The 15,614-nt window shown below is 39.6% G+C and overlaps 3 non-coding genes across 3 annotated transcripts; all 3 read right to left on the reverse strand.

The window, feature by feature from the left end:
• Window positions 1-1,755: 1,755 nt before the first annotated feature.
• trnam-cau (transfer RNA methionine (anticodon CAU)) lies at window positions 1,756-1,828 on the reverse strand. Its single transcript has one exon. It is a non-coding gene; the product is annotated as a tRNA-Met (tRNA).
• A 228-nt stretch (window positions 1,829-2,056) lies between these two features.
• Window positions 2,057-2,129, reverse strand: trnam-cau (transfer RNA methionine (anticodon CAU)). Its single transcript has one exon. It is a non-coding gene; the product is annotated as a tRNA-Met (tRNA).
• A 253-nt stretch (window positions 2,130-2,382) lies between these two features.
• Window positions 2,383-2,455, reverse strand: trnam-cau (transfer RNA methionine (anticodon CAU)). The gene has a single exon. It is a non-coding gene; the product is annotated as a tRNA-Met (tRNA).
• Between the last annotated feature and the right edge of the window lie 13,159 nt (window positions 2,456-15,614).

The raw sequence follows: 15,614 nt of genomic DNA on the forward strand, positions 1-15,614 counted from the left end.
CAGCACAGAGAGATAACTTTGAGGTGTTTGAAGGGGCAGCTTTAAATGTCACCACTGCTGTCTCCCAAGAGTACAGGCATGACCTCCAGCGTACAAAGAAGCGCAAAATTATGTCTGATGATAGTGCAGAGCCAGGTGTAGCATTCAACGGAAAGGACAAGTTTTGGATCGAAACTTTCAATGTTGTCATTGACAAACTTGTGTCCTGTCTCAACCACCGTTTGAATGCATACACACACTTAACTGAGCTATTTGATGTTCTTTTCATGCCTGACAATATGTCCAACAGTGAGCTCACTTTAAAGGCTAACTCACTCGCTGCAGCATATCCTTCAGATCTGAACATGAGCCTGGCAGATGAATTGATACAATACAAATCATTCATAACAGAAAAAGTAAGTAAGTAAAATGCTCAAAACCATGATAAATTTGAATTTACAACTCTTTGCCCAGGGGCCCAGACTATCCTTAATCCGTCCTTGCATGAGTACTAGAGTAATTGTTCTTCATAACAATATGGGTGGCACTTGATAACAATTTGATTTGTTAATTTCATTGTATTGATCTTAAAATAGCGGTCTGTATACAAACAAATACACTTTTTTCATAAAAGAAGTCTGAATTTCTAACTTTTTAGATTGCTCTATACATACAGGGGTTGGACAAAAGAACTGAAACACCTGGTTTTAGACCACAATAATTTATTAGTATGGTGTAGGGCCTCCTTTTGCGGCCAATACAGCGTCAATTCGTCTTGGAAATGACATATACAAGTCCTGCACAGTGGTCAGAGGGATTTTAAGCCATTCTTCTTGCAGGATAGTGGCCAGGTCACTACGTGATGCTGGTGGAGGAAAACGTTTCCTGACTCGCTTCTCCAAAACACCCCAAAGTGGCTGATTATATGCGGAGGTAAAATGTAGGATGGACGTCCAACGTTCGCTTCCTCTGTCTCTGAGAGAATGTGAAGTTGGCAGGCGACTTCTTGAAGACTGTCTAACACAGTTAGGTCAATGTCCACATCCATATCAGCACTGAGCTGAACTAAACCATCAGTTACTCTTTCCAGACCAAACAGAAAGTAGTCAATAAAATCTGATGTATGGAAATATAGAAATAGATTCAAGCCATTTATTTAAATATGTCCTTTTTCATGACGAAAATGTATTTATTAGTTTATTTATTTATTTATTGCATTATTTATTTGTGCATTTATTTATTTATACATGTCATTTTTCGTCCTCCATAGATAGATAGATACTTTATTGATCCAGAAAGAAATAAAAACGCTGTGCTGCACGCTTTCTATTGTGCATGAGCGAATCAAAACAAGGCAAAAAACTGATTCTTTAAATCTCACATCCTTCTGAATGTAAGAATGTTCACTCCCTGTTTTATTTACAGTGCTGATGAAAGTCTGCTAAATGGGCTTGGATTAGGCACACTAACTAAACTGGCCTTGCCCCATGTGAGGATCGAACTCATGACCTTCAGGTTATGAGACTGACACGCTACTTACTGCACTAACGAAGCTGACAGCAACATGTTTAGACTAAATCTGGCAGTTTTTGTAGTTGTAGTTTAGATAATAAATTTAAATATTGAAATGCAGAATCTAAATCTAAGCATAAAAAAATGGAATCAAACTCACACCCTTCTGACTGTATGTTCACCACCTGTTCTATTTACAGTGCTGATGAAAGTCACTAAATGACATAAAACCAGTCTGCAACTAAACTGGTCCCTCAAAGGCCTTGCCCCGTGTGAGGATCGAACTCACGACCTTCAGATTATGAGACTGACGCGCTACCTACTGCGCTAACGAGGCTGACAGCAACATGTCTAGACTGAATCTGGCAGTTTTTGTAGTTGTAGTTTAGATAATAAATTTAAATATTGAAATGCAGAATCTAAATCTAAGCATAAAAAAATTGAATCGAACTCACACCCTTCTGACTGTAAGTGTATGTTCACTACCTGTTCTATTTACAGTGCTGATGAAAGTCACTAAATGACATAAAACCAGTCTGCAACTAAACTGGTCCCTCAAAGGACTTGCCCCGTGTGAGGATCTAACTCACGACCTTCAGATTATGAGACTGACGCGCTACCTACTGCGCTAACGAGGCTGACAGAGACATGTGGAGACATCTGAATCCGACCATTTCATTGGCTGAAGTTTAGGCACATTTTTGAAAAGCAGAATCTAAATGTAAGCATCAAGAACAAGATGAGAATCAAACTCACACCCTTCTGACTGTAAGTGTATGTTCACCACCTGTTCTATTTACAGTGCTGATGAAAGTCACTGAATGACATGAAACCAGTCGGCTAACTGGGCTTAGATTAGGCACAGTAACTAAACTGGTCTCCGAAAGGACTTGCCCCGTGTGAGGATCGAACTCACGACCTTCAGATTATGAGACTGACACGCTACCTACTGCGCTAACGAGGCTAACAGAGACATGTGGAGACATCTGAATCTGACCATTTCATTGGCTGAAGTTTAGGCACAATACTGAAAAGCAGAATCTAAATCTAAGCATCAAAAACTGGATGAGAATCAATCTCTGACTTCTGACTGTAAGTGTATGTTCACTACCTGTTCTATTTACAGTGCTGGTAAAAGTCACTGAATGACATGAAACCAATCTGCTAACTGGGCTTAGATTAGGCACAGTAACTCAACTGGTCCCTCAAAGACCTTGCCTTGAACTCACGACCTAAATGTAAGCATCAAGAACTGGATGAGAATCAAACTCACACCCTTCTGACTGTAAGAAGGCTCTCTAATTGTTCAATTTACAGTGTTGGGCTTAGATTAAGCTCAGCAACTAAACTGGTCCCTCAATGGTCTTGCCCAGTGAGAGGATCAAACTCATGACCTAAATGTAAGCTCCAAAAACTGGATGAGAATCAAACTCACACCCTTCTGTCTGTAAGTGTATGTTCACTACCTGTTCTATTTACAGTGCTGATGAAAGTCACTAAAATGACATAAAACCAGTCTGCTAACTGGGCTTAGATTAGGCACAGTAACTAATAGGGGTATAACGATACATCGTTTCACGATTTTGCGATGCAAAAATGTAGCGATGTGCATCGTGGACTTCTGCGCGATTGTACGAGTGCACGTGCGTTCTGTAATTTATTAGTGATGGGTCGGTCGCGAACAATCCGGCTCTAAGAGTCGGCTCTTTAAAATGAACGGCAGCATCCGGAGCCGATTCGTTTGTTTTTCTGGGGGTTTTTTTTTCGTTAAAGCCGCACATGATTGGTCAAGATGCGTGGTGACGTTTGTGTGTTTACACTGAGCAGGAGGGGCGGGGTTACACACACACACACACACACAGACACGGACAGCGTGCACATGAACAGGAGGGAGTGAAAGAGAAAGAAAGACAGAGAGCACTTGATGAAGTTTTACATTGCGCTTTACATAGCCAGACATTACACGCTGGAAAGGTGAGGAAAATGAGTGACAGGAAACAGTAAAGTTTGGACACGAGGAACCACTTTAACATAGAAGTTCAGACCCACTGAGACCCACATCTTATACATGTCACTGTGTATTGTAGCAACATCTGTCCCCTCAGAGAGAATCTTTTCCAAAACAGGGCAGATCATAACAGCAAGGAGAAACAGGATCAACCCCTCAAAGATGAGCTCGGTTTTTCTGAATGCCAATCTTCACTAAATACTTACAAATACCGTCACCTGGATGCTGATTTTCCTTTTGCACATTTTCATTTATATTTTGTTGAGTGATGCTTTGTTGATGTGTTCTTTCACTCTAGATGCAAATTTACAAATAATATACACAATCAGACCTTTTGGTCTAATTGAGATGGGTCTTTGTTTTTGTATTTTATAATTTATTGTTGTAGCACTCTGTTCCATGTTGAGTATATAAATAAAGCCATTTAAATAATAAACATTTGATACAATGTTTTTTTTACATTAGTAAATTATTTTACATGTAATTTGTTAATACATTAGTTCAAGCAACAAAGAAAATTTGTTTAAAGACTCAGCTCAGCTCAATGAGCTTGTTTGATTACTTTGATTTTCAATTTAAGATGGCAATAAGTAACTTAAATTTGGTAAACCTGTTAGGTTACAGTAAAGTACTCTGTTCTTGGTAATTACCTTTAATTGCAAGGGACTGAAGTTTTTTTTTTTGTTTAAAAAATGTACAAGAAAATGTGCATTGTTTTGCACTGTTTACACTTAATCGAATCGTGAACTCAGTATCATGAATCGAATCAAATCGTGAGCAGAGTGTATCGTTACACCCCTAGTAACTAAACTGGTACATCAAAGGCTTAGATTAGGCACAGTAACTAAACTGGTACATCAAAGGCTTAGATTAGGCACAGTAACTAAACTGGTACATCAAAGGCTTAGATTAGGCACAGTAACTAAACTGGTACATCAAAGGCTTAGATTAGGCACAGTAACTAAACTGGTACATCAAAGGCTTAGATTAGGCACAGTAACTAAACTGGTACATCAAAGGCTTAGATTAGGCACAGTAACTAAACTGGTACATCAAAGGCTTAGATTAGGCACAGTAACTAAACTGGTACATCAAAGGTCTTGCCCTGTGTGAGGATCGAACTCATGACCTAAATGTAAGCATCAAGAACTGGATGAGAATCAAATAGGGCTGCACGATATATCGTTTCAGCATCGTCATCGTGATGTGTGCATGCGCAATAGTCACATCGCAGGACGTGTGATGTCACTTCATGCAAATTAAATAAAATACGTCATGCTACAACTTTTTTGCTGCTTGACACAAAAACGAAAATTCACACCGTTCTCATTTTCCATGTAATATCTACCAGTGTGTTGGAAAACCTAGTGAGCTGCCTCACTGTACTACCTACACAGGCAGCTGCCTCAGTAGAGAGGATTTTAATAAGTTTTCGACTTATAAGGCAGGTTATTCGGATGCGCTACTTAGCGATTCCATCGGGTATCGCATTTAGCATTTAGCATTTTGCCATTAAAACTAATGGAATGAGGTGGGACAGTGCTAACAAGTCAATATAACATCTGGATTCGTGTACAGATAACTGTTTCATTTGCTGCCAAGCCCAAACTTGCAAATAAAAACAGTAGTTAAAAATCAATAATTATTTATTTACGTTTGAAAATAACTTCCTGTCTGCACCGTCAGCCATGTTTATTTTTCTGTGAGAGAGGAGATGCCGCAATGAATTCTGGGATTGCCTTCATCACTAAGGGCGCTTCCGATTCTCACTCGTTCTTGAGTAAAAATAACGTTGTAATATTAAGATGCCTCAGTAGTGAGCTTAGTAAGGCATCTCGGATTTGGAACAGGTGTATAGCTGCTCTTTTGTTTGTATAGTTTTTTTTTTAAATAATGTTTACTACTTAAAGAGGTTTTGATTGTAAAATAAAATATTAAATGACCCATTTTGTCAATCCTGTTAATTCCCTCATGTGATATTGAAGCTTTCTTAGTTTAATGCTAAGTTTCAACCGAGTACAAAGATGTAGCTTGTCATAATCTTTTGTATCACTTGTAGGCACCACCATTTTTCACAGATGAGCCCCTTATTTAGAGTAAGATACAGTGTATCACAAAAGTGAGTACACCCCTCACATTTCTGCAAATATTTCATTATATCTTTTCATGGGACAACACTATAGACATGAAACTTGGATATAACTTAGAGTAGTCAGTGTACAACTTGTATAGCAGTGTAGATTTACTGTCTTCTGAAAATAACTCAACACACAGCCATTAATGTCTAAATAGCTGGCAACATAAGTGAGTACACCCCACAGTGAACATGTCCAAATTGTGCCCAAATGTGTCGTTGTCCCTCCCTGGTGTCATGTGTCAAGGTCCCAGGTGTAAATGGGGAGCAGGGCTGTTAAATTTGGTGTTTTGGGTACAATTCTCTCATACTGGCCACTGGATATTCAACATGGCACCTCATGGCAAAGAACTCTCTGAGGATGTGAGAAATAGAATTGTTGCTCTCCACAAAGATGGCCTGGGCTATAAGAAGATTGCTAACACCCTGAAACTGAGCTACAGCATGGTGGCCAAGGTCATACAGCGGTTTTCCAGGACAGGTTCCACTCGGAACAGGCTTCGCCAGGGTCGACCAAAGAAGTTGAGTCCACGTGTTCGGCGTCATATCCAGAGGTTGGCTTTAAAAAATAGACACATGAGTGCTGCCAGCATTGCTGCAGAGGTTGAAGACGTGGGAGGTCAGCCTGTCAGTGCTCAGACCATACGCCGCACACTGCATCAACTCGGTCTGCATGGTCGTCATCCCAGAAGGAAGCTGACGCACAAGAAAGCCCGCAAACAGTTTGCTGAAGACAAGCAGTTCAAGAACATGGATTACTGGAATGCCCTGTGGTCTGACGAGACCAAGATAAACTTGTTTGGCTCAGATGGTGTCCAGCATGTGTGGCGGCGCCCTGGTGAGAAGTACCAAGACAACTGTATCTTGCCTACAGTCAAGCATGGTGGTGGTAGCATCATGGTCTTGGGCTGCATGAGTGCTGCAGGCACTGGGGAGCTGCAGTTTGTTGAGGGAAACATGAATTCCAACATGTACTGTGACATTCTGAAACAGAGCATGATCCCCTCCCTTCGAAAACTGGGCCTCATGCCAGTTTTCCAACAGGATAACGACCCCAAACACAACCTCCAAGATGACAACTGCCTTGCTGAGGAAGCTGAAGGTAAAGGTGATGGACTAAACCCAATTGAGCACCTGTGGCACATCCTCAAGTGGAAGGTGGAGGAGTTCAAGGTGTCTAACATCCACCAGCTCCGTGATGTCATCATGGAGGAGTGGAAGAGGATTCCAGTAGCAACCTGTGCATCTCTGGTGAATTCCATGCCCAGGAGGGTTAAGGCAGTGCTGGATAATCATGGTGGTCAAACAAAATATTGACACTTTGGGCACAATTTGGACATGTTCACTGTGGGGTGTACTCACTTATGTTGCCAGCCATTTAGACATTAATGGCTGTGTGTTGAGTTATTTTCAGAAGACAGTAAATCTACACTGCTATACAAGTTGTACACTGACTACTCTAAGTTATATCCAAGTTTCATGTCTATAGTGTTGTCCCATGAAAAGATATAATAAAATATTTGCAGAAATGTGAGGGGTGTACTCACTTTTGTGATACACTGTACATGCATTATTAAACTATTTAAATTAATCATCTTGATGCAAGATATTATTTCTCATTACTTTAAAATCAAGTTATTGATATCAAGTTTTATCATGTCACAAATTGTAATGCCAGCTACATTTTTATTGCCATAATTTAAAGATATTTTGTAACTCTGAAGCAATTTCATTACGTTCATGGTACCATAGTCAAGTCCATGGTACCATAGTTAACTTGCTTTATAAAAATTAACTCCATTCAAATGTATCATAGAAATGTTAAGTGTACATCTATTAATACAAATATACTAATGAAATAAATGTAAAAATTCATAAAGGCAGAGTCAGAAATGTTGTATTAAATTGCTTTAGTCAGTTTGCTTTGTAAAACTTGAAGAACGTGCACAAACTTTACCATAAACTTAGTTCCCATAAACCAGTTTCACATCAAAACAAATACTGAACACTGTAAACCCTGCAGCAGTGTATTCAAACACAAATGCACAATGTAAACCATCATAGTGGATTCACAATGAAAAAGCATTAACATAAGTCAGCGTTTCTCAAAGTGTGGGGCGCAGAGGCATGACTGGGGGGGCGCGTCCGACTGAAATATAGTGTGGAACCAATGTTCTAACATCGGCATTTTTTTTTTACGGTGGACCATAAACAAACCGTGTTTTCAGGTGTGTCAGTATTCATTCTAACAGAGAGTCTAGATCAGGAGCGCTCGATCACACTCAGTACACGCTGGTACAGCGCTGCTCATACACACAGCACAGCGGGACTGACATGACATGTGGCCACTGTTTAGTTTTTGTTACCATGACTACGCCTCAGCCCACCTAAAGCAGTGCTAATCTACAGGGTGAAAACATCGCTTTGAAAACATTTTAATTCGTTGCTCTTTATTCAAACGCATTTTTTAGGGTATCTGAAATATAAAAACTAAATTTAGAAAAAAAGCATATGTATGGAAACTTATGGCCCACCCTGTGTTTCAGATACCCTAAAAATGAGTTTAAATAAAGAGCAACGAATTGAAATGTGTTTTCAAAACAATGGCAGTCATGTAGAGCATATTATATAAATGAAAATGTTTTATTTTCTTTTATAAAAAACAATGTTTATTTTTTCTATGTATGGAAACTTATGGCCCACCCTGTTCAACGTTTTCTGATGGAGAAATTTTAACCTTTATTTATATGAAGTCAAGTGTCCCTGCTGGACAATTTGGAACTTCCACATATTTGACTGCCACATATTTGACAGCTTTTTCGCATCAACCTACTTTCTACATGAAAATAATGAAGTCTAAATATGGGTCCATCCTTACTGATGATCACCTGAAAAACTGCTTGAGCATCAGCGGCTCCTGAGCAAATCATCAGAATAAGGTCAGTGTGATTCAGTCACTGGCTCTGTAAAGCTGAATATCAATACACTGAAGCGCATTTAAAAAGCTTCAAAGCTTTTTTTGAAACATAATGAGTCCAACCTTAAAAAGTAGATCATGATGACCTGTAGACTGAAACAGTAGCTCTCAAGCCATGAAAGTGTGTAAACCCCTGGTCTAGATTTACAGAACAGAGAGGTATTTGACAGGGATAAAAAGAAAAACAGCCACTAATACAGTGATAAGACTTAAACTCTCACAAATTAGTTTTTTAGGCACATATTCAACTTTGTTATCTTTTTTTGTAGTGTTTGCAAATTTTATTTCATTTTTTAATTTTTGAAATAGCAGACTGATTGAAGTTATTTCAACACAGTTAAAAAAATTTTTTTGGAGGGGGGGGGGGGAGATGACAGATTTTCATTTTCCAAAGGGGGGCGTGACAGAAAAAGATTGAGAACCACTGACATAAGTGTTACATCCCGCAGTGATCTATGGGTGATGGGGATGTAACATAATACTATAGTTTACTACAATAATGAAATAATGAGGAGGAAACAATCTTTCCAAAACACACAATTTATTTATAAAATTTCTAAATAACAATGAAAATAACAACAAAGAGAAATCCAGCTCTGAGCAAATCTTTAAAGAAAAGAACGAAATGGATGAGACTAATAACAGAGAAAAATATCACACTTAACCTAAAGAAAACACACTCACTCACACACACCCTCAAAAACAGAGCTTACAGTCACAACTTTTAATGTAACCTCAAGATCACTTTGAAACACACGAGTAAGCTCAGCCGATGCCAAGCGTGCAGACGACGACGCCCCACGATGCCGTTGCTGAGCTGCTGTTCTACTCCAGTCCAGTTGGTGGCGCTGGTGCGTCTTAATTTGTTCTGCCATCCGCCATTAACCATCATAAGAAGAACAAGAAGCTGCTGTGTTTGTACTGTAGAGACTCATCTGTAAGTAAAATATGTATTTAATTATAACCCTTATATTTCATTATAACTACATTCTAATTCATAATAAAACTACAGTTCATAATAAAACATCACTGTGAGGATTTGAGGAGATTTAACTCCACTTCCATTTAAACACACAAACTATTAGCTGCTCCGCTAACTGTTAGCATCACACAAGATTCAGTACTGATGAACCGATTCATTTGAACCGACCCAGCAAAATGAATCAATTGAGTGGAACTGATTGAGTTTCTTCATGATTAAATCTCACATTTTTAAATAAACACGTGATATTTTTGAACTTTGTTTATAGTGTAACTTTGTTTATAGTGGAACTTTGTTTACAGTGGAACTTTGTTTACAGGTGGTTTGTAGAGTTTTATAGTTACAGTCAGGTGAAAAGTGTAAGCGAGCGTCTTTAATTGTTTACTGCGTGTCTAAACCATGTATTACGGTATCCGAAGCGTTAAATAGGGTAAAACTGCTGTTTACAGTTTAATAAACATTATTTACCATGTTCTGATGCACAAAATTAACTCGATTCAAGATTTGTTTTATTAATGAAATACATTTCAGACATTTTTACTGGAGGAATTTGTTGTGATCGGATCTCAAACTCATGTGAAGTGTCTATTCGGTTGTGTTAATTAACAGTTCATAACAATAACAACAGCCAGTTACAACAGTCTAAAAATGTTCCTTTAATTATGAATACAGCACATCTGTCTATCTGTCTGTCTATCTGTTAGAGCTTTAATAATGCAGTCAACAGAAGAGGGACACGTCACCCCTGTGGATTTACAAAATGAAGAATTCCAGAAGAAAATAATACGAAAGGAGGAGGATGAAGATGATGATGATTTCTCCTGTAAGTAAATATGAAGCATGATACAGTGCAGTGTGGTACAGTACAGTGTGGTACAGTGCAGTGTGGTACAGTACAGTATGGTACAGTACAGTGTGGTACAGTACAGTGTGGTACAGTACAGTATGGTACAGTACAGTGTGGTACAGTACAGTGTGGTACAGTGCAGTGTGGTACAGTACAGTGTGGTACAGTACAGTATGGTACAGTACAGTATGGTACAGTACAGTGTGGTACAGTACAGTATGGTACAGTACATTGAGGTACAGTACAGTGTGGTACAGTACAGTGTGGTACAGTACAGTATGGTACAGTACAGTGTGGTACAGTACAGTGTGGTACAGTATGGTACAGTACAGTGTGGTACAGTACAGTATGGTACAGTACAGTGTGGTACAGTATGGTACAGTACAGTATGGTACAGTACAGTATGGTACAGTACAGTGTGGTACAGTACAGTATGGTACAGTACAGTGAGGTACAGTACAGTGGTACAGTACAGTATGATACAGTACATTGTGGTACAGTACATTGAGGTACAGTGTGGTACAGTACAGTATGGTACAGTACATTGAGGTACAGTACATTGAGGTACAGTACAGTGTGGTACAGTACAGTATGGTACAGTACAGTGTGGTACAGTACAGTATGGTTTGGTACAGTACAGTGTGGTACAGTACAGTGTGGTACAGTACAGTATGGTACAGTACAGTGTGGTACAGTACAGTGTGGTACAGTACAGTATGGTACAGTGTGGTACAGTACAGTGTGGTACAGTACAGTGTTGTACAGTACAGTATGGTACAGTACAGTGTGGTACAGTACAGTATGTTACAGTACAGTGTGGTACAGTACAGTATGGTACAGTACAGTGTGGTACAGTACAGTATGGTACAGTATGGTACAGTACAGTGAGGTACAGTATAGTGTGGTACAGTACAGTATGGTACAGTACAGTGTGGTACAGTACGGTACAGTCTAAAAATGTTCCTTTAATTATGAATACAGCACATCTATCTATCTGTCTGTCTATCTGTTAGAGCTTTAATAATGCAGTCAACAGAAGAGGGACACGTCACCCCTGTGGATTTACAAAATGAAGAATTCCAGAAGAAAATAATACGAAAGGAGGAGGATGAAGATGATGATGATTTCTTCTGTAAGTAAATATGAAGCATGATACAGTGCAGTGTGGTACAGTACAGTGTGGTACAGTGCAGTGTGGTGCAGTACAGTGTGGTACAGTACAGTATGGTACAGTACAGTGTGGTACGGTACAGTGTGGTACAGTACAGTATGGTACAGTACAGTGTGGTACAGTACAGTATGGTACAGTACAGTGTGGTACAGTATGGTACAGTACAGTGTGGTACAGTACAGTGTGGTACAGTACAGTATGGTACAGTACAGTGTGGTACAGTATGGTACAGTACAGTGTGGTACAGTATACAGTAGTATGGTACAGTACAGTGTGGTACAGTACAGTGTGGTACAGTACAGTATGGTACAGTACAGTATGATACAGTACAGTGTGGTACAGTACAGTATGGTACAGTACAGTGTGGTACAGTACAGTATGGTACAGTACAGTACAGTATGGTACAGTACAGTGTGGTACAGTACAGTGTGGTACAGTACAGTATGGTACAGTACAGTGTGGTACAGTACAGTATGGTACAGTACAGTGTGGTACAGTACAGTATGGTACGGTACAGTACAGTATGGTACAGTACAGTGTGGTACAGTACAGTATGGTACAGTACAGTGTGGTACAGTACAGTGTGGTACAGTACAGTATGGTACAGTGTGGTACAGTACAGTGTGGTACAGTACAGTATGGTACAGTACAGTATGGTACAGTGTGGTACAGTGTGGTACAGTACAGTGTGGTACAGTACAGTGTGGTACAGTACAGTATGTTACAGTACAGTGTGGTACAGTATGGTACAGTACAGTGTGGTACAGTACAGTATGGTACAGTACAGTGTGGTACAATACAGTATGGTACAGTACAGTGTGGTACAGTACAGTGTGGTACAGTATGGTACAGTATGGTACAGTTCAGTATGGTACAGTACAGTGTGGTACAGTACAGTATGGTACAGTACAGTATGGTACAGTACAGTGTGGTACAATACAGTATGGTACAGTACAGTGTGGTACAGTACAGTGTGGTACAGTACAGTACGGTACAGTATGGTACAGTTCAGTATGGTACAGTACAGTGTGGTACAGTACAGTGTGGTACAATACAGCATGGTACAGTACAGTGTGGTACAATACAGTATGGTACAGTACAGTGTGGTACAGTACAATGTGGTACAGTACAGTATGGTACAGTACGGTACAGTATGGTACAGTATGTTACAGTACAGTGTGGTACAGTACAGTATGGTACAGTACAGCATGGTACAGTACAGTGTGGTACAGTACAGTATGGTACAGTACAGTATGGTACAGTACAGTGTGGTACAGTACAGTGTGGTACAGTACAGTATGGTACAGTATGGTACAGTTCAGTATGGTACAGTACAGTGTGGTACAGTACAGTATGGTACAGTACAGTGTGGTACAGTACAGTGTGGTACAGTACAGTGTGGTACAATACAGTGTGGTACAGTACAGTGTGGTACAGTACAGTGTGGTACAGTATGGTACAGTACAGTATGGTACAGTATGGTACAGTTCAGTATGGTACAGTACAGTGTGGTACAGTACAGTATGGTACAGTACAGTATGGTACAGTACAGTATGGTACAGTACAGTTAGTATTGGAGTCACTAATCAGTAATAAGAGAAAGTGGATAGTGGGATTAGAACCTGTACTGTACCGTACTGTCCTGTGCTGCTACACTCCAGTCTGGATTTCAGTTTTAATCTAACTAGGATTTATTTGTGATTGGAAATCAAACCCACAACCTTCAGTTTCCTCCAGTTGTTGAGTTTCTTCTTCTCATATTGATGAATTTCAGGTGAAGTCACTTTAATCCCTCCGGAACTTGTAGCTTCTGTGGAACTGCTCTTCTCAGAGGACCAACAGTGTGGAGGTTTCCAGATGAAGCCTGTGAAGAAGGAAGAACCTGAAGATACAGATGAACTCAGTAAGACTATATTTTGAATATTGTTGTGATCTAGTGTTCAGATTGTAGATTTTAGTGCATAAGTGAGCAGGTGAGTGAAATGAGGAGACAGAAGTAAAGAATATTAAACAGATCATGCTGACTGTACAGTGTGTAGACTAGTATATAATTACAGAGTAATGCCAGGTGAATACAAGTGGCTGAATGATTGGGTAATGAATGAGAATAAATAAAGTCGAGTATATAAGCTGATATATTTAATATATACATGATTGTTTGTGCTGATGGTCCTGGAGAGATGAGTCTGCAGCTTCCGTCCAGATCTTAACTGTCCTTATTGTGGGTATCAGACGTCTGATGACTGGGGTGTACTTGGGGAGCAGGAACAAAGACAGGTGATCAGACTGACCCAGGTGGGGGAGGGGTGTATCTTCTGATGATACTTTGGAAGTCCAGATCTTAAACTGCAGTGATTAAAGTCCCCAGAAACAATAAAGACTCCATCTGGGTTCACAAAGGTCTTTTATAGCTGCGTTAGCATTAGCATCTGGAGGGATATAAACTGCAGCAGTAACAATGCAGGAAACCTCTGGTGGTTATAATACCTGGTTATAAAGGGTCTACACGTTATAACCAGGTATTCCAGGTCAGCAGAGCAGTAGGTATTAACTATGACAGAGTCCATGCACCAGGTTTTGTTTACATAAAGACAAACACCACCACAGAAGCTCTTCATCAGTTCCACCACGCTGTGGTTTAGCTGCAGTCCATGATCCTCTTCTGTGTCAGGGTCCAGATTTTTATTTTCTCATGGCATATTGGCAAGGAAGATACAAGGTAGTTTTAGCTTAGCGCGCTATCCTCCACATTTCCCCCTTTTTGGCTCTTCCTGTTGGGATGAACAGCTCGCTTGGACGCGGTGTTCTGCTCACCTCTGGAAGTAGCTGGTTGAACTTGAATGGACGGTCAAAAACAACACTTAAAGCGGTATAAATGAATGTCCATCAGCGTCTGTCTGTTGTATGTGTAGTTCACACGAGTGATTCAAGTGAAAACGCAGTAAATTGGCAAATAAATAAACACTAGATCACTAAGCCTGGTGAGATGCTCGGGGGCATGCACCGCCATCTTGCCCAAAGGTGGAAACATGTATTGTGGTCAGATGAATCAGCATTTCAGGTCCTTTTATAAAAAAAAATGGACAGCGTGTGATCCGGACCAAAGACAAAAAGGATCCAGACTGTTATCAGCAACATGTGCTGCCTTCAAGACGTCGTCTTTTCCAGGGATGTCCAGCATTTTTTAACAAGACGATGCAAATCCACCTGCTGCACACATTACAAAGGCGTGGCTGAGGAATAAGAGGGTACAGGTACTGGACTAGCCTGCCTGTCCCCAATATAATACAGTCCCAACTTTTTTTGGAATGTGTTGCAGACCTGAAATGCAGGAATGGATGTTTATTAATAAATGAAATGAAGTTGAGCAGATAAAAGATGAAATATCTCAGCTTTATCCTGTCTGACATTATTTTCCATACTGTCCCAAGTATTTTTATATTTGGGGTTGTATTGTTGTTATTATTATTAAATCTGTTGAAACCCTGTGTGAATGAAGGTTTATAAATTGTCTTTTTTGACAGGTAGTATAGAAGTATGTGTCTGTTAGTTCTAACTTAAGTGCTTAATAAAGAAGTTGGTCGTTAATACCAACAATAACAAACTTATTATTTTCTTCACAAAACAAACAAAGTTTCAGGTGAAGGAACCTCGATCCCTGAGGAACACCTCACCCCAGTGGACCAACAGTGTGGAGGTTTCCAGATGAAGCCTGTGAAGAAGGAAGAAGCTGAAGATAAAGATGAACTCAGTAAGATAGTTTTTATCTTGAGTAAAATAAGATTTGGATTGAATAGAATCAGATGCAGCTGGGATGAAGCATCATACAGTGAAAGCTTGTATTGTGCTCATGCAGATCAGTGTGAGCAGGAAATGATGAATGCAGGATGAATCACGTTACAGGACTTTAGCATCAGATCTCAGTTTAACATTTACTAACAATCTTTATTATTTATAATGTTATAAATGTATTTGATTATTTATAATGTTATAAATGTATTTGA

Source organism: Trichomycterus rosablanca, unplaced genomic scaffold, assembly GCF_030014385.1.
Source record: "Trichomycterus rosablanca isolate fTriRos1 unplaced genomic scaffold, fTriRos1.hap1 scaffold_85, whole genome shotgun sequence".
Lineage (NCBI taxonomy): Eukaryota > Metazoa > Chordata > Actinopteri > Siluriformes > Trichomycteridae > Trichomycterus > Trichomycterus rosablanca.